At 46.8% G+C, this 27,881-nt stretch overlaps 1 long non-coding RNA gene and 1 pseudogene across 2 annotated transcripts in view; both read right to left on the minus strand.

Moving 5' to 3' along the window:
- Positions 1 to 27,881, minus strand: part of LOC134956708 (uncharacterized) — a 240,495-nt gene that overhangs the window by 108,000 nt on the left and 104,614 nt on the right. The gene's annotated exons all lie outside the window — the stretch shown is intronic.
- Positions 784 to 903, minus strand: LOC134962167 (5S ribosomal RNA; annotated as a pseudogene).

The raw sequence follows: 27,881 nt of genomic DNA on the forward strand, positions 1-27,881 counted from the left end.
CTGTAGGGAATATAGGAGGCTTGCATTACAAACACATTGGGAGGGAATGTAATAGGGTGTGAGAATCAGAAAGTGAGAGATTTTGGGGGATTTCTCCTGTTTTTTTTAAAAGTGGCAATCATTTACATGACAAACCCAGGCTGCTTTTGCCATGTAAATGCAGGGTCGGACTGGCCCACAGGGGTACCAGGGAAACCACCGGTAGGCCCCACTGCCTGAGTGCCCACTCCTTCCTCTAGGGATCAGGTTCCAGACTGTGCACTTGTATTATACATGGTAGATATGTTGCATTACACTGCACTAAACTATTGTGTATTTTAAGCCTCTAGGGAGGCTGGCCACACCCCCTTTGTAGGCTGGCCACACCCAAGAAACAAAAAAAAAAGAAATATTGGAAAGTAGACTCTTTTGTGGGAGCACTCTAATTCAGAGGGTGAAAATATAACATATTTAGTACTGGTAAGAACTTTTTTAACAGATAAGTATTAAAATTAAATTTTAGGAGTAATTAAATGTGAACAAAATAGCTTCGCAAAAATATGAAAATAAGTTCTATATCATTGGTGATATCAATATCACAATCTGGGAAATGCCGAAAATTTATATCTGTAGTACTTAAATTATAACCTCATTGCACATTATCTCTCATGCGATATATGACCATCATTTATTCTGCAGATATCGATTTTGGATCATTATTAACGCAGAGAATTAAATCATTGGTCATGTAAAACTGAGTACCAAGTGGTATAAGTGTGAATGACACTATGTTAGGCTGCCAATTTATTGCAGTACCAGGGTGTTCAAAGGTGGTCTCCCATCCTAGTACTAACCCGGCCTTTCACTGCTTAGCTTCCAAGGTCAGAAGAGATTGGGCATCTCCAGTGAGGTATGACCGCAATGAGGCATCTCATGAGGCATAAATGAGGCTGGCCACACCCCTAAGTATGTGCCCCTATAACTGCATTCCCCCGGTGGGCCCTTCATGTCCCAGTCCGACACTGTGTAAATGGTTGCCACTTTAAAAATAAACAGGAGAAATCTCCCAAAATCTCTCACTTTATGATTCTCACACCCTATTACATTCCCCCCATTAAGTTGTCAGGTCATGTTGAGTGGGTGGTGTGTCCATGTCTGCATAGAGTATAATAAATTATATTTTGATCATGTCCAGGGATCAGATCATGATAATATTTGTAGTGTCATAAGCCATATTTTGCATAATACATTGAGTTTTAGCAAATCTGTTTATTAATTATAACTTAATATTTCAAGTAAAAAAAATGCTGTTTAGGAAGTTGTTGCAAGGTTTTAAAAATGTATTTAGAATGTAATTTTTGTACCATTTGAAATAAAATATATAAAAATGAAATTTAAAAATAAACAACAGCCTACTCCTCTGCTTAGCAGACACAAATTAAACATGCTCTAGATCTACCTAGCAACATCCCCAATCTAAGTTTAATACGCAAATGGCGTGATGGGGACCTGCCCTGTAGACACCAGCATTTTATGGGCATAAGAGACATAGGGTCGGATTCAAATGTTATTGTGGGTCCCGGCGCTCGCGAGTGCCAGCCGGCAGCTATTCAAATGTTGCTGCCAACGGGCGCTAGAAGTTCAATTCAGCTCGCTACCCCCCGGCTAAACCCGTCTTTAATGGGCATGATCAGCACAATAAGTGGGGACTACTGAATATCGCCCCGCAATCTCCCATCACTTTAGATGGGAGATCGGGCGCGATAAAACAAATGAATAACCCCCATATACTACTGGACCCAATAATAGTTGTATTGGTTATAGTAATTCCCTTAGATGTAAGAGCTTATATATTGGTTGGTGGCAGTAAACTTAACACAAACATACTAGCATGCAGCAACTGGGTTATTGTGGTCATGTGTACAGAAGTCTGATGTAGAGTGACATGTGACAGTGAGATAGGTATACCTATACATTCAACAAACTACGATCATGTTGACTTAATAAGTTTCACTATTGCTTCAAGAGTTGCGATGCTACTTTAGCCCAGCACCCTACTCATCTGCCTAAAGTTTGTAATTTTCTGGGTGAAGCCCATTGTTAGGTGACAACCAACATTACGTTATTTGATCATTTGTACCCACATGTCACTGAGAGTGGTAAGTACCCCGATAGTGTAAGAAACCGTCTGAGAGAGGTCACTTTGCCATGAGAGGTGGGAAGAACCAACCTGATCAAGAACCATATTTAATTTCAGACATTACATTACATAGGATTTATTTTTTAGTTTTCTCATGTTTACATTTCCTGTTGTGCTCAGTGTGTTCTTGATGCTTAAATGTGCTTTCTATATCTTGATTTATATTTTATATCGCTAGTCAAAGATGCATAGGACCACTTAGGGTCAAGAAGACCAAAGTGTAAGTTTTGCTATGATTTTGAAACCCCTGCACATCACCGACAAATTGAATCACCAAACCACAAAATTTACTAGTCAATAGTTTTGATCGGGCTTTATAAACCACCATCAATGTGTATCTGTTTTATGGCATTTGTTTGGTGGTTTGGATAATGGGATTTTGACCAAGCTGCTCTAAAACTGCTGTGAAACTGAAGCATCAATCTGCTAAATCAGAAAGAAAAGGCTCACAATACACTTAAATTAGAGTGTGGTCTAGAAAATCTACAGTGTCTAGGTCATTAGCTCAACCCCATATGGTCAATACACATTAGGTCAACAGGGTCAAAAGGTCAGCAGAGACAAAATGTCAACAGGTAAAAGGTAGACAGTGGGTAAGGTTGACAGGTGCAAAAGGTTGACAGAGTCAAAGTGTCAACTTGACAATGGTCAACACAGTAATGGCCGACACCATTTTTTGGGGGAGTCATTTTGTATGTTTCATCATGTGTGACCACAATCAGTGGAATCAAGTACCCTTGCGGGCTCGCTTCGCTCGCAATTTTTTTTTACTCTTTATAGTTAATGATATGATCTTTTTTTAAAACACCAATTAACAATTAATTGCAATTAATTATTATTGCCCCTTTACTATAATTAAGAAATAACATTGCTCTTAATAAAATGAAACAATAATTTACTAATATTATTATTATTACTTTTTATTTATATGGCGCCACAGGGTGTCCGCGGCGCCTTACAATGGAATATAATAATTAAATAGTATTTCACTCTCTCGGAGGGCTGTGCGTGTCCCAGGGCCGTCAGTTGCCCATCGCGGGTTTAGAGCCTTGAGTCTGCTTATACGGCCATGAAAGTGGTGACAGTTGGCCATAAGATGTCTTACAGGATAGATGGTCACTCTTCCCTGCAGCTGCACCTGTTGTGGGCAGTCATGGAAAAGAAATGTCTCTCTATAGCAGATTAAATTATCACTTTAATAACCGTTACACTTCTTCAGTCTCAGGCGCTTGGGAAACAGTGATGATTTACCAACATTCAAGCATTTATCTTTAGGGCAAAACATTTTGTCTGTTTAATTTTAGTATTATTATTTTTATTTTATTTTTCATCATACACATTTTTTTTGTAGCCTAATATTTACTATCAAAAACAAATAATAGGCACTTGCTTTCATGGATATAATTATCCTGATATATTAATGAATTTGTCTCTAAGATTTCATTATTGTGTCGGAATTACAGCACTGTTGCAAACATTTTTGAATGCATATTAAATAACAAAAAGTAGTTATTATGTTGAATATTTCCTGTTCAATTTAATATAAACCTTTTTTTTTTTTTTTCACAAGACGAGAAGATATTTTTAGCAGCGGCAAAGTAACAAAACCTTCTTAACAATCTCCTAAGGATAATTTGTTAGACTTTTAATCGGTCTCTTGTAGCAGAACTCATTTTCCCAGCATGACGTATGCAATCTGTAGGAGCTTTCTATAAGGAATTCACATCATGATTACAGCGACAGTTATTCAAATGAAAACATTTTGAAGTGGGACTATTGTCTGGGCAGTTACAACTCAGATGATTAAGTGAAGGATGGTGGTTATACTGTAGGCTAATTACACAACTAATGTCTTTACTTTGCATAATAATGCATCGCTCTATAGATGGGCAATGACGGCAGATATGTTACCAGCCCAATACAATGATTCAAATTAGCCAGTATTTGCTAACAAACAGAATTAACTCCTTTAGTGCGAGAAGTGGCTGCCAGGTGCTACATGGCAGGTTCTGGGCCACGAGGACGAATGTTTACTCCTTGCGCAGATATCATCAGCAGACCTCACGCAGGAAAATCTTCTATTCCGTTCGCACAGAACAATTGGAGAACTGAAGTGGCGCTAAGCCATCTCATCTGCTAAAAGACCTCTTAAGCAGAAGAGCTGCTTACTATCAATTACATCCCAAAGCCCCCAGTTGTTTCAAGTAACAATACAATACATGAAAAAGCTCTTTCTTTTTTAACACCACATACTTAGGGTTTAATTCAGAGTTGATCACAGCAGCAGATTTGTTAGCAGTTGGGCAAAACCATGTGCACTGCAGGGGGGCAGATATAACATGTGCAGAGAGAGTTAGATTTGGGTGGGGTGTGTTCAAACGGAAATCTTAATTGCAGTGTAAAAGTAAAGTAGCCAGTATTTACCCTGCACAGAAACAAAATAACCCAAAATCTAACTCTCTCTGCAAATTATATATCTGCCCCACCTGCAGTGCACATGGGGGGTGATTCCGAGTTGATCACACGTAGCAACTTTTTGCTGCTCGTGCGATCAACCTGACGCCGCCTATGGGGGAGTGTATTTTAGCATAGCAGAGCTGTGAACGCTTGTGCAGTCCTGCTATGCTAAAAAAGGTTCAAGTAAAACAAGACCAGGGCGGCAGTTACTCACCCAGTGCGACGGATCCAGCAATGAAGGTCCCAGTCCTGATGTCAGACATCCGCCCTCCAAACGCCTCGACACGCCTGGAAAACGGTGAGTATCCGCCCCGGAACGCCTCCCGCCTGTCCTTCTTCTTGCAATCGCCGCTGCGATCACATTTCTCGCTGGCATCATCGCATGCGCAATGCATCCGACGCGCATGCGCATTTTCAACCCGTTCGCACCGCAGCGAAGAACCGCTGCGTGCAAACGGGTCGGAATGACCCACGCGGTTTTGCCCAACTGCTAATAAATTTACTGCTGCGATCAACTCTGAATTACCCCCTTAATTCCATAATGTGTGCATAATAATATAAGATTCTCTTATTACACTGGTATTATATGGAACACCACTGTCGTTTGTGGGGTAGATTACATGTGCCTCAAGTTCCCCAAGAAGTGGCTACAAAATGCTAAATTAGTCAGAAAAAAATGTACATTGCCACTTATGACCACCATACCTGCAAATATATACTGTATATACAGTAGTATGACCGTTTCCCGAGAAGTTTACCGCACTTACCCAAAACGTTGCTTTTACTTTGCCAATAAAATCAATCAATTGGTACATACAGTAGTTTTATTATAAAGCACAATTAAAAGTTTATAAAACCTTACATCAGACATAAATCGGGGCTGTTGTGGGTCAGATGTTATTTTTAGCTTGCTGTCACCCTTATAATTAGGCAAAATCATTCACATTCGTCCCACTTTTGGGCATGATAATGTGTCACACAATGCGTTCCTTTGATAAGTACTTCTTCAGGGGCAGGGCTGGATTAAGCCCTCAGGGGGCCCAGGGCACCCAAGACAGGGGGGCCCCCACCAGCAACCACCCCCCGCAGGGGCAAACACAGGAATAGGAAGGGGGATTTCATTGATGCACGCACGTGTGTTTGTGTATGTGTGTGTATGTGTGTGTGTGTGTGTGTGTGTGTATATTAGTTATGTGCACCGGACATTTTTCGGGTTTTGTTTTTTTGGTTTTGGATTCGGTTCCGCGGCCGTGTTTTGGATTCGGACGCGTTTTGGCAAAACCTTCCTGAAATTTTTTTGTCGGATTCGGGTGTGTTTTGGAATCAGGTGTTTTTTTTACGAAAAAACCCTCAAAAACAGCTTAAATCATAGAATTTGGGGGTCATTTTGATTCCATAGTATTATTAACCTCAATAACCATAATTTCCACTCATTTCCAGTCTATTCTGAACACCTAACACCTCACAATATTATTTTTAGTCCTAAAATTTGCACCGAGGTCGCTGGATGACTAAGCTAAGCGACCCAACTGGCCGACACAAACACCTGGCACATCTAGGAGTGGCACTGCAGTGTCAGACAGGATGGCAGATTAAAAAAATAGTCCCTAAAACAGCACATGATGCAAAGAAAAAAAGAGGCGCAATGAGGTAGCTGTGTGACTAAGCTAAGCGACCCAAGTGGCCAACACAAACCCCTGGCCCATCTAGGAGTGGCACTGCAGTGTCAGACAGGATGGCACTTCAAAAAAATAGTCCCCAACAGCACATGATGCAAAGAAAAAAAGAGGTGCAATGAGGTAGCTGTGTGACTAAGCTAAGCGACCCAAGTGGCCGACAAAAACACCTGGCCCATCTAGGAGTGGCACTGCAGTGTCAGACAGGATAGAACTATGATGCAAAGAAAAAAAGAGGTGCACCAAGGTCGCTGGATGGCTAAGCTAAGCGACCCAAGTGGCCATCACAAACACCTGGCCCATCTAGGAGTGGCACTGCAGTGTCAGACAGGATGGCAGATTTAAAAAATAGTCCCGAAACAGCACATGATGCAAAGAAAAAAAGAGGCGCAATGAGGTAGCTGTGTGACTAAGCTAAGCGACCCAAGTGGCCGACACAAACACCTGGCCCATCTAGGAGTGGCACTGCAGTGTCAGACAGGATAGCACTATGATGCAAAGAAAAAAAGAGGTGCACCAAGGTCGCTGGATGGCTAAGCTAAGCGACCCAAGTGGCCATCACAAAAACCTGGCCCATCTAGGAGTGGCACTGCAGTGTCAGACAGGATGGCAGATTAAAAAAATAGTCCCGAAACAGCACATGATGCAAAGAAAAAAAGAGGCGCAATGAGGTAGCTGTGTGACTAAGCTAAGCGACCCAAGTGGCCGACACAAACACCTGGCCCATCTAGGAGTGGCACTGCAGTGTCAGACAGGATGGCACTTCAAAAATATAGTCCCCAGACAGCACATGATGCAAAGAAAAAAAGAGGTGCAATGAGGTAGCTGTGTGACTAAGCTAAGCGACCCAAGTGGCCGACACAAACACCTGGCCCATCTAGGAGTGGCACTGCAGTGTCAGACAGGATGGCACTTCAAAAAAATAGTCCCCAGACAGCACATGATGCAAAGAAAAAAAGAGGTGCAATGAGGTAGCTGTGTGACTAAGCTAAGCGACCCAAGTGGCCGACACAAACACCTGGCCCATCTAGGAGTGGCACTGCAGTGTCAGACAGGATAGCACTATGATGCAAAGAAAAAAAGAGGTGCACCAAGGTCGCCGGATGGCTAAGCTAAGCGACCCAAGTGGCCATCACAAACACCTGGCCCATCTAGGAGTGGCACTGCTGTGTCAGACAGGATGGCAGATTAAAAAAAATAGTCCCTAAAACAGCACATGATGCAAAGAAAAAAAGAGGCGCAATGAGGTAGCTGTGTGACTAAGCTAAGCGACCCAAGTGGCCGACACAAACACCTGGCCCATCTAGGAGTGGCACTGCAGTGTCAGACAGGATGGCACTTCAAAAAAATAGTCCCCAAACAGCACATGATGCAAAGAAAAAAAGAGGTGCAATGAGGTAGCTGTGTGACTAAGCTAAGCGACCCAAGTGGCCGACACAAACACCTGGCCCATCTAGGAGTGGCACTGCAGTGTCAGACAGGATGGCAGATTAAAAAAATAGTCCCCAAACAGCACATGATGCAAAGAAAAAAAGAGGCGCAATGAGGTAGCTGTGTGACAAAGCTAAGCGACCCAAGTGGCCGACACAAACACCTGGCCCATCTAGGAGTGGCACTGCAGTGTCAGACAGGATGGCACTTCAAAAAAATAGTCCCCAGACAGCACATGATGCAAAGAAAAAAAGAGGTGCAATGAGGTAGCTGTGTGACTAAGCTAAGCGACCCAAGTGGCCGACAGAAACACCTGCCCATCTAGGAGTGGCACTGCAGTGTCAGACAGGATGGCACTTCAAAAAAATAGTCCCCAAACAGCACATGATGCAAAGAAAAAAAGAGGTGCAATGAGATAGCTGTGTGACTAAGCTAAGCGACCCAAGTGGCCGACACAAACACCTGGCCCATCTAGGAGTGGCACTGCAGTGTCAGACAGGATGGCAGATTAAAAAAATAGTCCCCAAACAGCACATAATGCAAAGAAAAAAAGAGGCGCAATGAGGTAGCTGTGTGACTAAGCTAAGCGACCCAAGTGGCCGACACAAACACCTGGCCCATCTAGGAGTGGCACTGCAGTGTCAGACAGGATAGCACTATGATGCAAAGAAAAAAAGAGGTGCACCAAGGTCGCTGGATGGCTAAGCTAAGCGACCCAAGTGGCCATCACAAACACCTGGCCCATCTAGGAGTGGCACTGCAGTGTCAGACAGGATGGCAGATTAAAAAAATAGTCCCGAAACAGCACATGATGCAAAGAAAAAAAGAGGCGCAATGAGGTAGCTGTGTGACTAAGCTAAGCGACCCAAGTGGCCGACACAAACACCTGGCCCATCTAGGAGTGGCACTGCAGTGTCAGACAGGATGGCACTTCAAAAAAATAGTCCCCAGACAGCACATGATGCAAAGAAAAAAAGAGGTGCAATGAGCTAGCTGTATGACTAAGCTAAGCGACCCAAGTGGCCGACACAAACACCTGGCCCATCTAGGAGTGGCGCTGCAGTGTCAGACAGGATAGCACTATGATGCAAAGAAAAAAAGAGGTGCACCAAGGTCGCCGGATGGCTAAGCTAAGCGACCCAAGTGGCCATCACAAACACCTGGCCCATCTAGGAGTGGCACTGCTGTGTCAGACAGGATGGCAGATTAAAAAAATAGTCCCTAAAACAGCACATGATGCAAAGAAAAAAAGAGGCGCAATGAGGTAGCTGTGTGACTAAGCTAAGCGACCCAAGTGGCCGACACAAACACCTGGCCCATCTAGGAGTGGCACTGCAGTGTCAGACAGGATGGCACTTCAAAAAAATAGTCCCCAAACAGCACATGATGCAAAGAAAAAAAGAGGTGCAATGAGGTAGCTGTGTGACTAAGCTAAGCGACCCCAAGTGGCCGACACAAACACCTGGCCCATCTAGGAGTGGCACTGCAGTGTCAGACAGGATGGCAGATTAAAAAAATAGTCCCCAAACAGCACATGATGCAAAGAAAAAAAGAGGCGCAATGAGGTAGCTGTGTGACTAAGCTAAGCGACCCAAGTGGCCGACACAAACACCTGGCCCATCTAGGAGTGGCACTGCAGTGTCAGACAGGATGGCACTTCAAAAAAATAGTCCCCAGACAGCACATGATGCAAAAATAAAAAGAGGTGCAATGAGGTAGCTGTGTGACTAAGCTAAGCGACCCAAGTGGCCGACACAAACACCTGGCCCATCTAGGAGTGGCGCTGCAGTGTCAGACAGGATAGCACTATGATGCAAAGAAAAAAAGAGGTGCACCAAGGTCGCCGGATGACTAAGCTAAGCGACCCAAGTGGCCATCACAAACACCTGGCCCATCTAGGAGTGGCACTGCAGTGTCAGACAGGATGGCAGATAAAAAAAATAGTCCCTAAAACAGCACATGATGCAAAGAAAAAAAGAGGCGCAATGAGGTAGCTGTATGACTAAGCTAAGCGACCCAAGTGGCCGACACAAACACCTGGCCCATCTAGGAGTGGCACTGCAGTGTCAGACAGGACGGCACTTCAAAAAAATAGTCCCCAAACAGCACATGATGCAAAGAAAAAAAGAGGTGCAATGAGGTAGCTGTGTGACTAAGCTAAGCGACCCAAGTGGCCGACACAAACACCTGGCCCATCTAGGAGTGGCACTGCAGTGTCAGACAGGATGGCAGATTAAAAAAATAGTCCCCAAACAGCACATGATGCAAAGAAAAAAAGAGGCGCAATGAGGTAGCTGTGTGACTAAGCTAAGCGACCCAAGTGGCCGACACAAACACCTGGCCCATCTAGGAGTGGCACTGCAGTGTCAGACAGGATAGCACTATGATGCAATGAAAAAAAGAGGTGCACCAAGGTCGCTGGATGGCTAAGCTAAGCGACCCAAGTGGCCATCACAAACACCTGGCCCATCTAGGAGTGGCACTGCAGTGTCAGACAGGATGGCAGATTAAAAAAATAGACCCGAAACAGCACATGATGCATAGAAAAAAAGAGGTGCAATGAGGTAGCTGTGTGACTAAGCTAAGTGACCCAAGTGGCCGACACAAACACCTGGCCCATCTAGGAGTGGCGCTGCAGTGTCAGACAGGATAGCACTATGATGCAAAGAAAAAAAGAGGTGCACCAAGGTCGCCGAATGGCTAAGCTAAGCGACCCAAGTGGCCATCACAAACACCTGGCCCATCTAGGAGTGGCACTGCAGTGTCAGACAGGATAGCACTATGATGCAAAGAAAAAAAGAGGTGCACCAAGGTCGCTGGATGGCTAAGCTAAGCGACCCAAGTGGCCATCACAAACACCTGGCCCATCTAGGAGTGGCACTGCAGTGTCAGACAGGATGGCAGATTAAAAAAATAGTCCCGAAACAGCACAAGATGCAAAGAAAAAAGAGGCGCAATGAGGTAGCTGTGTGACTAAGCTAAGAGACCCAAGTGGCCGACACAAACACCTTGCCCATCTAGGAGTGGCACTGCAGTGTCAGACAGGATGGCATATTAAAAAAATAGTCCCCAAACAGCACATGATGCAAAGAAAAAAAGAGGCGCAATGAGGTAGCTGTGTGACTAAGCTAAGCGACCCAAGTGGCCGACACAAACACCTGGCCCATCTAGGAGTGGCACTGCAGTGTCAGACAGGATGGCATATTAAAAAAATAGTCCCCAAACAGCACATGATGCAAAGAAAAAAAGAGGCGCAATGAGGTAGCTGTGTGACTAAGCTAAGCGACCCAAGTGGCCGACACAAACACCTGGCCCATCTAGGAGTGGCACTGCAGTGTCAGACAGGATGGCACTTCAAAAAAATAGTCCCCAGACAGCACATGATGCAAAGATAAAAAGAGGTGCAATGAGGTAGCTGTGTTACTAAGCTAAGCGACCCAAGTGGCCGACACAAACACCTGGCCCATCTAGGAGTGGCGCTGCAGTGTCAGACAGGATAGCACAATGATGCAAAGAAAAAAAGAGGTGCACCAAGGTCACCGGATGGCTAAGCTAAGCGACCCAAGTGGCCGACACAAACACCTGGCCCATCTAGGAGTGGCACTGCAGTGTCAGACAGGATGGCAGATTAAAAAAATAGTCCCTAAAACAGCACATGATGCAAAGAAAAAAAGAGGCGCAATGAGGTAGCTGTGTGACTAAGCTAAGCGACCCAAGTGGCCGACACAAACACCTGGCCCATATAGTAGTGGCACTGCAGTGTCAGACAGGATGGCACTTCAAAAAAATAGTCCCCAAACAGCACATGATGCAAAGAAAAAAAGAGGTGCAATGAGGTAGCTGTGTGACTAAGCTAAGCGACCCAAGTGGCCGACACAAACACCTGGCCCATCTAGGAGTGGCACTGCAGTGTCAGACAGGATGGCACTTCAAAAAAATAGTCCCCAGACAGCACATGATGCAAAGAAAAAAAGAGGTGCAATGAGGTAGCTGTGTGACTAAGCTAAGCGACCCAAGTGGCCGACACAAACACCTGGCCCATCTAGGAGTGGCGCTGCAGTGTCAGACAGGATAGCACTATGATGCAAAGAAAAAAAGAGGTGCACCAAGGTCGCCGGATGGCTAAGCTAAGCGACCCAAGTGGCCATCACAAACACCTGGCCCATCTAGGAGTGGCACTGCAGTGTCAGACAGGATGGCAGATAAAAAAATAGTCCCTAAAACAGCACATGATGCAAAGAAAAAAGAGACGCAATGAGGTAGCTGTGTGACTAAGCTAAGCGACCCAAGTGGCCGACACAAACACCTGGCCCATCTAGGAGTGGCACTGCAGTGTCAGACAGGATGGCACTTCAAAAAAATAGTCCCCAAACAGCACATGATGCAAAGAAAAAAAGAGGTGCAATGAGGTAGCTGTGTGACTAAGCTAAGCGACCCAAGTGGCCGACACAAACACCTGGCCCATCTAGGAGTGGCACTGCAGTGTCAGACAGGATGGCAGATTAAAAAAATAGTCCCCAAATAGCACATGATGCAAAGAAAAAAAGAGGCGCAATGAGGTAGCTGTGTGACTAAGCTAAGCGACCCAAGTGGCCGACACAAACACCTGGCCCATCTAGGAGTGGCACTGCAGTGTCAGACAGGATAGCACTATGATGCAAAGAAAAAAAGAGGTGCACCAAGGTCGCCGGATGGCTAAGCTAAGCGACCCAAGTGGCCATCACAAACACCTGGCCCATCTAGGAGTGGCACTGCTGTGTCAGACAGGATGGCAGATTAAAAAAATAGTCCCTAAAACAGCACATGATGCAAAGAAAAAAAAAGGCGCAATGAGGTAGCTGTGTGACTAAGCTAAGCGACCCAAGTGGCCGACACAAACACCTGGCCCATCTAGGAGTGGCACTGCAGTGTCAGACAGGATGGCACTTCAAAAAAATAGTTCCCAAACAGCACATGATGCAAAGAAAAAAAGAGGTGCAATGAGGTAGCTGTGTGACTAAGCTAAGCGACTCAAGTGGCCGACACAAACACCTGGCCCATCTAGGAGTGGCACTGCAGTGTCAGACAGGATGGCAGATTAAAAAAATAGTCCCCAAACAGCACATGATGCAAAGAAAAAAAGAGGCGCAATGAGGTAGCTGTGTGACTAAGCTAAGCGACCCAAGTGGCCGACACAAACACCTGGCCCATCTAGGAGTGGCACTGCAGTGTCAGACAGGATGGCACTTCAAAAAAATAGTCCCCAGACAGCACATGATGCAAAAATAAAAAGAGGTGCAATGAGGTAGCTGTGTGACTAAGCTAAGCGACCCAAGTGGCCGACACAAACACCTGGCCCATCTAGGAGTGGCGCTGCAGTGTCAGACAGGAAAGCACTATGATGCAAAGAAAAAAAGAGGTGCACCAAGGTCGCCGGATGACTAAGCTAAGCGACCCAAGTGGCCATCACAAACACCTGGCCCATCTAGGAGTGGCACTGCAGTGTCAGACAGGATGGCAGATAAAAAAAATAGTCCCTAAAACAGCACATGATGCAAAGAAAAAAAGAGGCGCAATGAGGTAGCTGTATGACTAAGCTAAGCGACCCAAGTGGCCGACACAAACACCTGGCCCATCTAGGAGTGGCACTGCAGTGTCAGACAGGATGGCACTTCAAAAAAATAGTCCCCAAACAGCACATGATGCAAAGAAAAAAAGAGGTGCAATGAGGTAGCTGTGTGACTAAGCTAAGCGACCCAAGTGGCCGACACAAACACCTGGCCCATCTAGGAGTGGCACTGCAGTGTCAGACAGGATGGCAGATTAAAAAAATAGTCCCCAAACAGCACATGATGCAAAGAAAAAAAGAGGCGCAATGAGGTAGCTGTGTGACTAAGCTAAGCGACCCAAGTGGCCGACACAAACACCTGGCCCATCTAGGAGTGGCACTGCAGTGTCAGACAGGATAACACTATGATGCAATGAAAAAAAGAGGTGCACCAAGGTCGCTGGATGGCTAAGCTAAGCGACCCAAGTGGCCATCACAAACACCTGGCCCATCTAGGACTGGCACTGCAGTGTCAGACAGGATGGCAGATTAAAAAAATAGACCCGAAACAGCACATGATGCAAAGAAAAAAAGAGGTGCAATGAGGTAGCTGTGTGACTAAGCTAAGCGACCCAAGTGGCCGACACAAACACCTGGCCCATCTAGGAGTGGCGCTGCAGTGTCAGACAGGATAGCACTATGATGCAAAGAAAAAAAGAGGTGCACCAAGGTCGCCGGATGGCTAAGCTAAGCGACCCAAGTGGCCATCACAAACACCTGGCCCATCTAGGAGTGGCACTGCAGTGTCAGACAGAATAGCACTATGATGCAAAGAAAAAAAGAGGTGCACCAAGGTCGCTGGATGGCTAAGCTAAGCGACCCAAGTGGCCATCACAAACACCTGGCCCATCTAGGAGTGGCACTGCAGTGTCAGACAGGATGGCAGATTAAAAAAATAGCCCCGAAACAGCACATGATGCAAAGAAAAAAGAGGCGCAATGAGGTAGCTGTGTGACTAAGCTAAGCGACCCAAGTGGCCGACACAAACACCTGGCCCATCTAGGAGTGGCACTGCAGTGTCAGACAGGATGGCATATTAAAAAAATAGTCCCCAAACAGCACATGATGCAAAGAAAAAAAGAGGCGCAATGAGGTAGCTGTGTGACTAAGCTAAGCGACCCAAGTGGCCGACACAAACACCTGGCCCATCTAGGAGTGGCACTGCAGTATCAGACAGGATGGCATATTAAAAAAATAGTCCCCAAACAGCACATGATGCAAAGAAAAAAAGAGGCGCAATGAGGTAGCTGTGTGACTAAGCTAAGCGACCCAAGTGGCCGACACAAACACCTGGCCCATCTAGGAGTGGCACTGCAGTGTCAGACAGGATGGCACTTCAAAAAAATAGTCCCCAGACAGCACATGATGCAAAGATAAAAAGAGGTGCAATGAGGTAGCTGTGTTACTAAGCTAAGCGACCCAAGTGGCCGACACAAACACCTGGCCCATCTAGGAGTGGCGCTGCAGTGTCAGACAGGATAGCACTATGATGCAAAGAAAAAAAGAGGTGCACCAAGGTCACCGGATGGCTAAGCTAAGCGACCCAAGTGGCCATCACAAACACCTGGCCCATCTAGGAGTGGCACTGCAGTGTCAGACAGGATGGCAGATTAAAAAAATAGTCCCTAAAACAGCACATGATGCAAAGAAAAAAAGAGGCGCAATGAGGTAGCTGTGTGACTAAGCTAAGCGACCCAAGTGGCCGACACAAACACCTGGCCCATATAGGAGTGGCACTGCAGTGTCAGACAGGATGGCACTTCAAAAAAATAGTCCCCAAACAGCACATGATGCAAAGAAAAAAAGAGGTGCAATGAGGTAGCTGTGTGACTAAGCTAAGCGACCCAAGTGGCCGACACAAACACCTGGCCCATCTAGGAGTGGCACTGCAGTGTCAGACAGGATGGCACTTCAAAAAAATAGTCCCCAGACAGCACATGATGCAAAGAAAAAAGAGGTGCAATGAGGTAGCTGTGTGACTAAGCTAAGCGACCCAAGTGGCCGACACAAACACCTGGCCCATCTAGGAGTGGCGCTGCAGTGTCAGACAGGATAGCACTATGATGCAAAGAAAAAAAGAGGTGCACCAAGGTCGCCGGATGGCTAAGCTAAGCGACCCAAGTGGCCATCACAAACACCTGGCCCATCTAGGAGTGGCACTGCAGTGTCAGACAGGATGGCAGATAAAAAAATAGTCCCTAAAACAGCACATGATGCAAAGAAAAAAGAGACGCAATGAGGTAGCTGTGTGACTAAGCTAAGCGACCCAAGTGGCTGACACAAACACCTGGCCCATCTAGGAGTGGCACTGCAGTGTCAGACAGGATGGCACTTCAAAAAAATAGTCCCCAAACAGCACATGATGCAAAGAAAAAAAGAGGTGCAATGAGGTAGCTGTGTGACTAAGCTAAGCGACCCAAGTGGCCGACACAAACACCTGGCCCATCTAGGAGTGGCACTGCAGTGTCAGACAGGATGGCAGATTAAAAAAATAGTCCCCAAATAGCACATGATGCAAAGAAAAAAAGAGGCGCAATGAGGTAGCTGTGTGACTAAGCTAAGCGACCCAAGTGGCCGACACAAACACCTGGCCCATCTAGGAGTGGCACTGCAATGTCAGACAGGATAGCACTATGATGCAAAGAAAAAAAGAGGTGCACAAAGGTCGCTGGATGGCTAAGCTAAGCGACCCAAGTGGCCATCACAAACACCTGGCCCATCTAGGAGTGGCACTGCAGTGTCAGACAGGATGGCAGATTAAAAAAATTGTCCCGAAACAGCACATGATGCAAAGAAAAAAAGAGGCGCAATGAGGTAGCTGTGTGACTAAGCTAAGCGACCCAAGTGGCCGACACAAACACCTGGCCCATCTAGGAGTGGCACTGCAGTGTCAGACAGGATAGCACTATGATGCAAAGAAAAAAAGAGGTGCACAAAGGTCGCTGGATGGCTAAGCTAAGCGACCCAAGTGGCCATCACAAACACCTGGCCCATCTAGGAGTGGCACTGCAGTGTCAGACAGGATGGCAGATTAAAAAAATAGTCCCGAAACAGCACATGATGCAAAGAAAAAAAGAGGCGCAATGAGGTAGCTGTGTGACTAAGCTAAGCGACCCAAGTGGCCGACACAAACACCTGGCCCATCTAGGAGTGGCACTGCAGTGTCAGACAGGATGGCAGATTAAAAAAATAATCCCCAAACAGCACATGATGCAAAGAAAATAAGAGGCGCAATGAGGTAGCTGTGTGACTAAGCTAAGCGACCCAAGTGGCCGACACAAACACCTGGCCCATCTAGGAGTGGCACTGCAGTGTCAGACAGGATGGCACTTCAAAAAAATAGTCCCCAAACAGCACATGATGCAAAGAAAAAAAGAGGTGCAATGAGGTAGCTGTGTGACTAAGCTAAGCGACCCAAGTGGCCGACACAAACACCTGGCCCATCTAGGAGTGGCACTGCAGTGTCAGACAGGATGGCACTTCAAAAAAATAGTCCCCAGACAGCACATGATGCAAAGAAAAAAAGAGGTGCAATGAGGTAGCTGTGTGACTAAGCTAAGCGACCCAAGTGGCCGACACAAACACCTGGCCCATCTAGGAGTGGCGCTGCAGTGTCAGACAGGATAGCACTATGATGCAAAGAAAAAAAGAGGTGCACCAAGGTCGCCGGATGGCTAAGCTAAGCGACCCAAGTGGCCATCACAAACACCTGGCCCATCTAGGAGTGGCACTGCAGTGTCAGACAGGATGGCAGATAAAAAAATAGTCCCTAAAACAGCACATGATGCAAAGAAAAAAGAGACGCAATGAGGTAGCTGTGTGACTAAGCTAAGCGACCCAAGTGGCTGACACAAACACCTGGCCCATCTAGGAGTGGCACTGCAGTGTCAGACAGGATGGCACTTCAAAAAAATAGTCCCCAAACAGCACATGATGCAAAGAAAAAAAGAGGTGCAATGAGGTAGCTGTGTGACTAAGCTAAGCGACCCAAGTGGCCGACACAAACACCTGGCCCATCTAGGAGTGGCACTGCAGTGTCAGACAGGATGGCACTTCAAAAAAATAGTCCCCAAACAGCACATGATGCAAAGAAAAAAAGAGGTGCAATGAGGTAGCTGTGTGACTAAGCTAAGCGACCCAAGTGGCCGACACAAACACCTGGCCCATCTAGGAGTGGCACTGCAGTGTCAGACAGGATGGCAGATTAAAAAAATAGTCCCCAAATAGCACATGATGCAAAGAAAAAAAGAGGCGCAATGAGGTAGCTGTGTGACTAAGCTAAGCGACCCAAGTGGCCGACACAAACACCTGGCCCATCTAGGAGTGGCACTGCAATGTCAGACAGGATAGCACTATGATGCAAAGAAAAAAAGAGGTGCACAAAGGTCGCTGGATGGCTAAGCTAAGCGACCCAAGTGGCCATCACAAACACCTGGCCCATCTAGGAGTGGCACTGCAGTGTCAGACAGGATGGCAGATTAAAAAAATTGTCCCGAAACAGCACATGATGCAAAGAAAAAAAGAGGCGCAATGAGGTAGCTGTGTGACTAAGCTAAGCGACCCAAGTGGCCGACACAAACACCTGGCCCATCTAGGAGTGGCACTGCAGTGTCAGACAGGATAGCACTATGATGCAAAGAAAAAAAGAGGTGCACAAAGGTCGCTGGATGGCTAAGCTAAGCGACCCAAGTGGCCATCACAAACACCTGGCCCATCTAGGAGTGGCACTGCAGTGTCAGACAGGATGGCAGATTAAAAAAATAGTCCCGAAACAGCACATGATGCAAAGAAAAAAAGAGGCGCAATGAGGTAGCTGTGTGACTAAGCTAAGCGACCCAAGTGGCCGACACAAACACCTGGCCCATCTAGGAGTGGCACTGCAGTGTCAGACAGGATGGCAGATTAAAAAAATAATCCCCAAACAGCACATGATGCAAAGAAAATAAGAGGCGCAATGAGGTAGCTGTGTGACTAAGCTAAGCGACCCAAGTGGCCGACACAAACACCTGGCCCATCTAGGAGTGGCACTGCAGTGTCAGACAGGATGGCACTTCAAAAAAATAGTCCCCAAACAGCACATGATGCAAAGAAAAAAAGAGGTGCAATGAGGTAGCTGTGTGACTAAGCTAAGCGACCCAAGTGGCCGACACAAACACCTGGCCCATCTAGGAGTGGCACTGCAGTGTCAGACAGGATGGCACTTCAAAAAAATAGTCCCCAGACAGCACATGATGCAAAGAAAAAAAGAGGTGCAATGAGGTAGCTGTGTGACTAAGCTAAGCGACCCAAGTGGCCGACACAAACACCTGGCCCATCTAGGAGTGGCGCTGCAGTGTCAGACAGGATAGCACTATGATGCAAAGAAAAAAAGAGGTGCACCAAGGTCGCCGGATGGCTAAGCTAAGCGACCCAAGTGGCCATCACAAACACCTGGCCCATCTAGGAGTGGCACTGCAGTGTCAGACAGGATGGCAGATAAAAAAATAGTCCCTAAAACAGCACATGATGCAAAGAAAAAAGAGACGCAATGAGGTAGCTGTGTGACTAAGCTAAGCGACCCAAGTGGCTGACACAAACACCTGGCCCATCTAGGAGTGGCACTGCAGTGTCAGACAGGATGGCACTTCAAAAAAATAGTCCCCAAACAGCACATGATGCAAAGAAAAAAAGAGGTGCAATGAGGTAGCTGTGTGACTAAGCTAAGCGACCCAAGTGGCCGACACAAACACCTGGCCCATCTAGGAGTGGCACTGCAGTGTCAGACAGGATGGCAGATTAAAAAAATAGTCCCCAAATAGCACATGATGCAAAGAAAAAAAGAGGCGCAATGAGGTAGCTGTGTGACTAAGCTAAGCGACCCAAGTGGCCGACACAAACACCTGGCCCATCTAGGAGTGGCACTGCAGTGTCAGACAGGATGGCAGATTAAAAAAATAGTCCCCAAATAGCACATGATGCAAAGAAAAAAAGAGGCGCAATGAGGTAGCTGTGTGACTAAGCTAAGCGACCCAAGTGGCCGACACAAACACCTGGCCCATCTAGGAGTGGCACTGCAATGTCAGACAGGATAGCTCTATGATGCAAAGAAAAAAAGAGGTGCACAAAGGTCGCTGGATGGCTAAGCTAAGCGACCCAAGTGGCCATCACAAACACCTGGCCCATCTAGGAGTGGCACTGCAGTGTCAGACAGGATGGCAGATTTAAAAAATTGTCCCGAAACAGCACATGATGCAAAGAAAAAAAGAGGCGCAATGAGGTAGCTGTGTGACTAAGCTAAGCGACCCAAGTGGCCGACACAAACACCTGGCCCATCTAGGAGTGGCACTGCAGTGTCAGACAGGATAGCACTATGATGCAAAGAAAAAAAGAGGTGCACAAAGGTCGCTGGATGGCTAAGCTAAGCGACCCAAGTGGCCATCACAAACACCTGGCCCATCTAGGAGTGGCACTGCAGTGTCAGACAGGATGGCAGATTAAAAAAATAGTCCCGAAACAGCACATGATGCAAAGAAAAAAAGAGGCGCAATGAGGTAGCTGTGTGACTAAGCTAAGCGACCCAAGTGGCCGACACAAACACCTGGCCCATCTAGGAGTGGCACTGCAGTGTCAGACAGGATGGCAGATTAAAAAAATAATCCCCAAACAGCACATGATGCAAAGAAAATAAGAGGCGCAATGAGGTAGCTGTGTGACTAAGCTAAGCGACCCAAGTGGCCGACACAAACACCTGGCCCATCTAGGAGTGGCACTGCAGTGTCAGACAGGATGACACTTCAAAAAAATAGTCCCCAAACAGCACATGATGCAAAGAAAAAAAGAGGCGCAATGAGGTAGCTGTGTGACTAAGCTAAGCGACCCAAGTGGCCGACACAAACACCTGGCCCATCTAGGAGTGGCGCTGCAGTGTCAGACAGGATAGCACTATGATGCAAAGAAAAAAGAGGTGCATTAAGTAGAGATGTGCATCGGAAATTTTTCGGGTTTTGTGTTTTGGTTTTGGGTTCGGTTCCGCGGCCGTGTTTTGGGTTCGAACGCGTTTTGGCAAAACCTCACCGAATTTTTTTTGTCGGATTCGGGTGTGTTTTGGATTCGGGTGTTTTTTTCAAAAAACCCTAAAAAACAGCTTAAATCATAGAATTTGGGGGTCATTTTGATCCCAAAGTATTATTAACCTCAATAACCATAATTTCCACTCATTTTCAGTCTATTCTGAACACCTCACACCTCACAATATTATTTTTAGTCCTAAAATTTGCACCAAGGTCGCTGGATGACTAAGCTCAGCGACCCAAGTAGCCGACACAAACACCTGGCCCATCTAGGAGTGGCACTGCAGTGTCACGCAGGATGGCCCTTCAAAAAAACTACTCCCCAAACAGCACATGACGCAAAGAAGAAAAAAAAGAGGCGCAATGAGGTAGCTGTGTGACTAAGCTCAGCGACCCTAGTGGCCGACACAAACACCTGGCCCATTTAGGAGTGGCACTGCAGTGTCACGCAGGATGGCCCTTCCAAAAAACCCTCCCCAAACAGCACATGACGCAAAGAAAAAAAGAGGCGCAATGAGGTAGCTGTGTGACTAAGCTCAGCGACCCAAGTGGCCGACACAAACACCTGGCCCATCTAGGAGTGGCACTGCAGTGTCAGGCAGGATGGCCCTTCCAAAAAATACTCCCCAAACAGCACATGAAGCAAAGAAGAAAAAAAAGAGGCGCAATGAGGTAGCTGTGTGACTAAGCTCAGCGACCCTAGTGGCCGACACAAACACCTGGCCCATTTAGGAGTGGCACTGCAGTGTCAGGCAGGATGGCCCTTCCAAAAAACACTCCCCAAACAGCACATGACGCAAAGAAAAATGAATGAAAAAAGAGGTGCAAGATGGAATTGTCCTTGGGCCCTCCCACCCACCCTTATGTTGTATAAACAGGACATGCACACTTTAACCAACCCATCATTTCAGTGACAGGGTCTGCCACACGACTGTGACTGAAATGACGGGTTGGTTTGGACCCCCACCAAAAAAGAAGCAATTAATCTCTCCTTGCACAAACTGGCTCTACAGAGGCAAGATGTCCACCTCATCATCATCCTCCGATTCATCACCGTGTACATCCCCCTCCTCACAGATTATCAATTCGTCCCCACTGGAATCCACCATCACAGCTCCCTGTGTACTTTGTGGAGGCAATTGCTGCTGGTGAATGTCTCCATGGAGGAATTGATTATAATTCATTTTAATGAACATCATCTTCTCCACATTTTCTGGAAGTAACCTCGTACGCTGATTGCTGACAAGGTTAGCGGTGGCACTAAACACTCTTTCGGAGTACACACTTGTGGGAGGGCAACTTAGGTAGAATAAAGCCAGTTTGTGCAAGGGCCTCCAAATTGCCTCTTTTTCCTGCCAGTATACGTACGGACTGTCTGACGTGCCTACTTGGATGCGGTCACTCATATAATCCTCCACCATTCTTTCAATGGGGAGAGAATCATATGCAGTGACAGTAGACGACATGTCCGTAATCGTTGGCAGGTCCTTCAGTCCGGACCAGATGTCAGCATCAGCAGTCGCTCCAGACTGCCCTGCATCACCGCCAGCGGGTGGGCTTGGAATTCTGAGCCTTTTCCTCGCACCCCCAGTTGCGGGAGAATGTGAAGGAGGAGATGTTGACAGGTCGCGTTCCGCTTGACTTGACAATTTTCTCACCAGCAGTTCTTTGAACCCCTGCAGACTTGTGTCTGCCGGAAAGAGAGATCCAAGGTAGGTTTTAAATCTAGGATCGAGCACGGTGGCCAAAATGTAATGCTCTGATTTCAACAGATTGACCACCCGTGAATCCTTGTTCAGCGAATTAAGGGCTCCATCCACAAGTCCCACATGCCTAGCGGAATCGCTCTGTGTTAGCTCCTCCTTCAATGTCTCCAGCTTCTTCTGCAAAAGCCTGATGAGGGGAATGACCTGACTCAGGCTGGCAGTGTCTGATCTGACTTCACGTGTGGCAAGTTCAAAAGGTTGCAGAACCTTGCACAACGTTGAAATCATTTTCCACTGCGCTTGAGACAGGTGCATTCCACCTCCTATATCGTGCTCAGTTGTATAGGCTTGAATGGCCTTTTGCTGCTCCTCCAACCTCTGAAGCATATAGAGGGTTGAATACCACCTCGTTACCACTTCTTGCTTCAGATGATGGCAGGGCAGGTTCAGGCGGTTTTGGTGTTGCTCCAGTCTTCTGTACGTGGTGCCTGTACGCCAAAAGTGTCCCGCAATTCTTCTGGCCACCGACAGCATCTCTTGCACGCCCCTCTCGTTTTTTAAATAATTCTGCACCACCAAATTCAAGGTATGTGCAAAACATGGGACGTGCTGGAATTTGCCCATATTTAATGCACACACAATATTGCTGGCGTTGTCCGATGCCACAAATCCACAGGAGAGTCCAATTGGGGTAAGCCATTCTGCGATGATCTTCCTCAGTTGCCGTAAGAGGTTTTTAGCTGTGTGCGTATTCTGGAAAGCGGTGATACAAAGCGTAGCCTGCCTAGGAAAGAGTTGGCGTTTGCGAGATGCTGCTACTGGTGCCGCCGCTGCTGTTCTTGCGGCGGGAGTCCATACATCTACCCAGTGGGCTGTCACAGTCATATAGTCCTGAGTCTGCCCTGCTCCACTTGTCCACATGTCCGTGGTTAAGTGGACATTGGGTACAACTGCATTTTTTAGGACACTGGTGAGTCTTTTTCTGAGGTCTGTGTACATTTTCGGTATCGCCTGCCTAGAGAAATGGAACCTAGATGGTATTTGGTACCGGGGACACAGTACCTCCAACAAGTCTCTAGTTGCCTCTGCAGTAATGATGGATACCGGAACCACGTTTCTCCCCGCCCAGGATGCCAAGGCCTCAGTTATCCGCTTTGCAGCAGGATGACTGCTGTGATATTTCATCTTCCTCGCAAAGGACTGTTGGACAGTCAATTGCTTGGTGGAAGTAGTAAAAGTGGTCTTACGACTTCCCCTCTGGGATGACCATCGACTCCCAGCAGCAACAACAGCAGCGCCAGCAGCAGTAGGCGTTACACGCAAGGATGCATCGGAGGAATCCCAGGCAGGAGAGAACTCGTCAGAATTGCCAGTGACATGGCCTGCAGGACTATTGGCATTCCTGGGGAAGGAGGAAATTGACACTGAGGGAGTTGGTGGGGTGGTTTGCGTGAGCTTGGTTACAAGAGGAAGGGATTTACTGGTCAGTGGACTGCTTCCGCTGTCGCCCAAAGTTTTTGAACTTGTCACTGACTTATGATGAATGCGCTGCAGGTGACGTATAAGGGAGGATGTTCCGAGGTGGTTAACGTCCTTACCCCTACTTATTACAGCTTGACAAAGGCAACACACGGCTTGACAAATGTTGTCCGCATTTCTGTTGAAATACTTCCACACTGAAGAGCTGATTTTTTTGGTATTTTCACCAGGCATGTCAATGGCCATATTCCTCCCACGGACAACAGGTGTCTCCCCGGGTGCCTGACTTAAACAAACCACCTCACCATCAGAATCCTCCTTGTCAATTTCCTCCCCAGCGCCAGCAACACCCATATCCTCCTCATCCTGGTGTACTTCAACACTGACATCTTCAATCTGACTATCAGGAACTGGACTGCGGGTGCTCCTTCCAGCACTTGCAGGGGGCGTGCAAATGGTGGAAGGCGCATGCTCTTCACGTCCAGTGTTGGGAAGGTCAGGCATCGCAACCGACACAATTGGACTCTCCTTGTGGATTTGTGATTTCGAAGAACGCACAGTTCTTTGCTGTGCTTTTGCCAGCTTAAGTCTTTTCATTTTTCTAGCGAGAGGCTGAGTGCTTCCATCCTCATGTGAAGCTGAACCACTAGCCATGAACATAGGCCAGGGCCTCAGCCGTTCCTTGCCACTCCGTGTGGTAAATGGCATATTGGCAAGTTTACACTTCTCCTCCGACGATTTTATTTTAGATTTTTGAGTCCTTTTTTTACTGATATTTGGTGTTTTGGATTTTACATGCTCTGTACTATGACATTGGGCATCGGCCTTGGCAGACGACGTTGATGGCATTTCATCGTCTCGGCCATGACTAGTGGCAGCAGCTTCAGCACGAGGTGGAAGTGGATCTTGATCTTTCCCTATTTTTGGAACCTCAACATTTTTGTTCTCCATATTTTAATAGGCACAACTAAAAGGCACCTCAGGTAAACAATGGAGATGGATGGATACTAGTATACTTATGGATGACGAGCGACTGCCGACACAGAGGTAGCTACAGCCGTGGACTACCGTACTGCGTCTGCTAATATAGACTGGATGATAATGATATAAAAAATATATATATATCACTACTGCAGGACACGTATATATTGTATAATGTGACGGACCTGCTGGACACTGTCAGCACTGCAGACTCCTAAACTACTAGTATGAAGAAGATAGAAAAAAAAAAACCACCACAGGTAGGTATACAATTATGGACGAGCGACTGCCGACACAGAGGTAGCTACAGCCGTGGACTACCGTACTGCGTCTGCTAGTATAGACTGGATGATAATGATATAAAAAATATATATATATCACTACTGCAGGACAGGTATATATTGTATAATGACGGACCTGCTGGACACTGTCAGCACTGCAGACTCCTAAACTACTAGTATGAAGAAGATAGAAAAAAAAAACCACAGGTAGGTATACAATTATGGACGAGCGACTGCCGACACAGAGGTAGCTACAGCCGTGGACTACCGTACTGCGTCTGCTAGTATAGACTGGATGATAATGATATAAAAAATATATATATATTACTACTGCAGGACAGGTATATATTGTATAATGACGGACCTGCTGGACACTGTCAGCACTGCAGACTCCTAAACTACTAGTATGAAGAAGATAGAAATATAATGAATGACGGACCTGCTGGACACTGTCAGCAGAATGCGTTTATAGAATAAAAAAAAAAACACCACACGAGTGTTAAACTTTTTCAGGCAGACAATATACTGGTGGTCACTGCTGGTCAGTCACACTGGCACTCTGGCAGCAAAAGTGTGCACTGTTAAATATGTACTCCTGCTATAACTGCTCCCCAGTCTCCCCCACAATTAAGCTGTGTGAGCAGTGAGCACTACTCAGCACAGTCAGATATACATAGATGATATTATCATGCAGCACACTGAGGCTGAGCACAGATATGGTATGTGATTGTGTATCGTTTTTTTTTCAGGCAGAGAACGGATTATATTAAATAATAAATAAAACTGGTGGTCACCACTAGTATAACTATCAGCAAAACTCTGCACTCTCTGAGTACTCCTAATGCTCCAGTAAATCAAGTGTCTCACTCTCTATCTAAACGGAGAGGACGCCAGCCACGTCCTCTCCCTATCAATCTCAATGCACGTGTGAAAATGGCGGCGACGCGCGGCTCCTTATATAGAATCCGAGTCTCGCGATAGAATACGAGCCTCGCGAGAATCCGACAGCGGGATGATGACGTTCGGGCGCGCTCGGGTTAGCCGAGCAAGGCGGGAAGATCCGAGTCTGCCTCGGACCCGTGTAAAAAGCGTGAAGTTCGGGGGGGTTCGGATTCCGAGGAACCGAACCCGCTCATCTCTAGCATTAAGGTCGCTGGATGACTAAGCTAAGCGACCCAATCTAGGAGTGGCACTGCAGTGTCAGACAGGATGGCACTTCAAAAAATAGTCACCAAACAGCACATGATGCAAAGAAAAATGAAAGAAAAAAGAGGTGCAAGATGGAATTGTCCTTGGGCCCTCCCACCCACCCTTATGTTGTATAAACAGGACATGCACACTTTAACAAACCCATCATTTCAGCGACAGGGTCTGCCACACGACTGTGACTGAAATGACTGGTTGGTTTGGGCCCCTACCAAAAAAGAAGCAATCAATCTCTCCTTGCACAAACTGGCTCTACAGAGGCAAGATGTCCACCTCCTCCTCATCGTCCGATTCCTCACCCCTTTCACTGTGTACATCCCCCTCCTCACAGATTATTAATTTGTCCCCACTGGAATCCACCATCTCCGGTCCCTGTGTACTTTCTGGAGGCAATTGCTGGTGAATGTCTCCACGGAGGAATTGATTATAATTCATTTTGATGAACATCATCTTCTCCACATTTTCTGGAAGTAACCTCGTACGCCGATTGCTGACAAGTTGAGCGGCTGCACTAAACACTCTTTCAGAGTACACACTGGAGGGGGGGCAACTTAGGTAGAATAAAGCTAGTTTCTGCAAGAGCCTCCAAATTGCCTCTTTTTCCTGCAGTATACGTACGGACTGTCTGACGTGCCTACTTGGATGCGGTCACTCATATAATCCTCCACCATTCTTTCAATGGTGACAGAATAATATGCAGTGACAGTAGACGACATGTCAGTAATTGTTGGCAGGTCCTTCAGTAAGGACCAGATGTCAGCACTCGCTCCAAACTGCCCTGCATCACCGCCAGCGGGTGGGCTCGGAATTCTTAGCCTTTTCCTCGCAGTCCCAGTTGCGGGAGAATGTGAAGGAGGAGCTGTTGACGGGTCACGTTCCGCTTGACTTGACAATTTTCTCACCAGCAGGTCTTTGAACCTCTGCAGACTTGTGTCTGCCGGAAAGAGAGATACAACGTAGGTTTTAAATCTAGGATCGAGCACGGTGGCCAAAATGTAGTGCTCTGATTTCAACAGATTGACCACCCGTGAATCCTGGTTAAGCGAATTAAGGGCTCCATCCACAAGTCCCACATGCCTAGCTGAATCGCTCTGTTTTAGCTCCTCCTTCAATGTCTCCAGCATCTTCTGCAAAAGCCTGATGAGGGGAATGACCTGAACTGACTTCACGTGTGGCAAGTTCAAAGGGTTGCAGAACCTTGCACAACGTTGAAATCATTCTCCACTGCGCTTGAGTCAGGTGAATTCCCCCTCCTTTGCCTATATCGTAGGTAGCTGTATAGGTTTGAATGGCATTTTGCTTCTCCTCCATCCTCTGAAGCATATAGAGGGTTGAATTCCACCTCGTTACCACCTCTTGCTTCAGATGATGGCAGGGCAGGTTCAGGAGTGTTTGCTGGTGCTCCAGTCTTCGGCACGCGGTGGCTGAATGCCGAAAGTGGCCCGCAATTCTTCGGGCCACCGACAGCATCTCTTGCACGCCCCTGTCGTTTTTTAAATAATTCTGCACCACCAAATTCAATGTGTGTGCAAAACATGGGACATGCTGGAATTTGCCCACATGTAATGCACGCACAATATTGGTGGCGTTGTCCGATGTCACAAATCCCCAGGAGAGTCCAATTGGGGTAAGCCATTCTGCGATGATGTTCCTCAGTTTCCGTAAGAGGTTGTCAGCTGTGTGCCTCTTATGGAAAGCGGTGATACAAAGCGTAGCCTGCCTAGGAACGAGTTGGCGTTTGCGAGATGCTGCTACTGGTGCCGCCGTTGCTGTTCTTGCTGCGGGATGCAATACATCTACCCAGTGGTCTGTCACAGTCATATAGTCCTGAGTCTGCCCTGCTCCACTT

This window comes from Pseudophryne corroboree, chromosome 9 (assembly GCF_028390025.1).
Source record: "Pseudophryne corroboree isolate aPseCor3 chromosome 9, aPseCor3.hap2, whole genome shotgun sequence".
In the NCBI taxonomy this organism is placed as follows: domain Eukaryota; kingdom Metazoa; phylum Chordata; class Amphibia; order Anura; family Myobatrachidae; genus Pseudophryne; species Pseudophryne corroboree.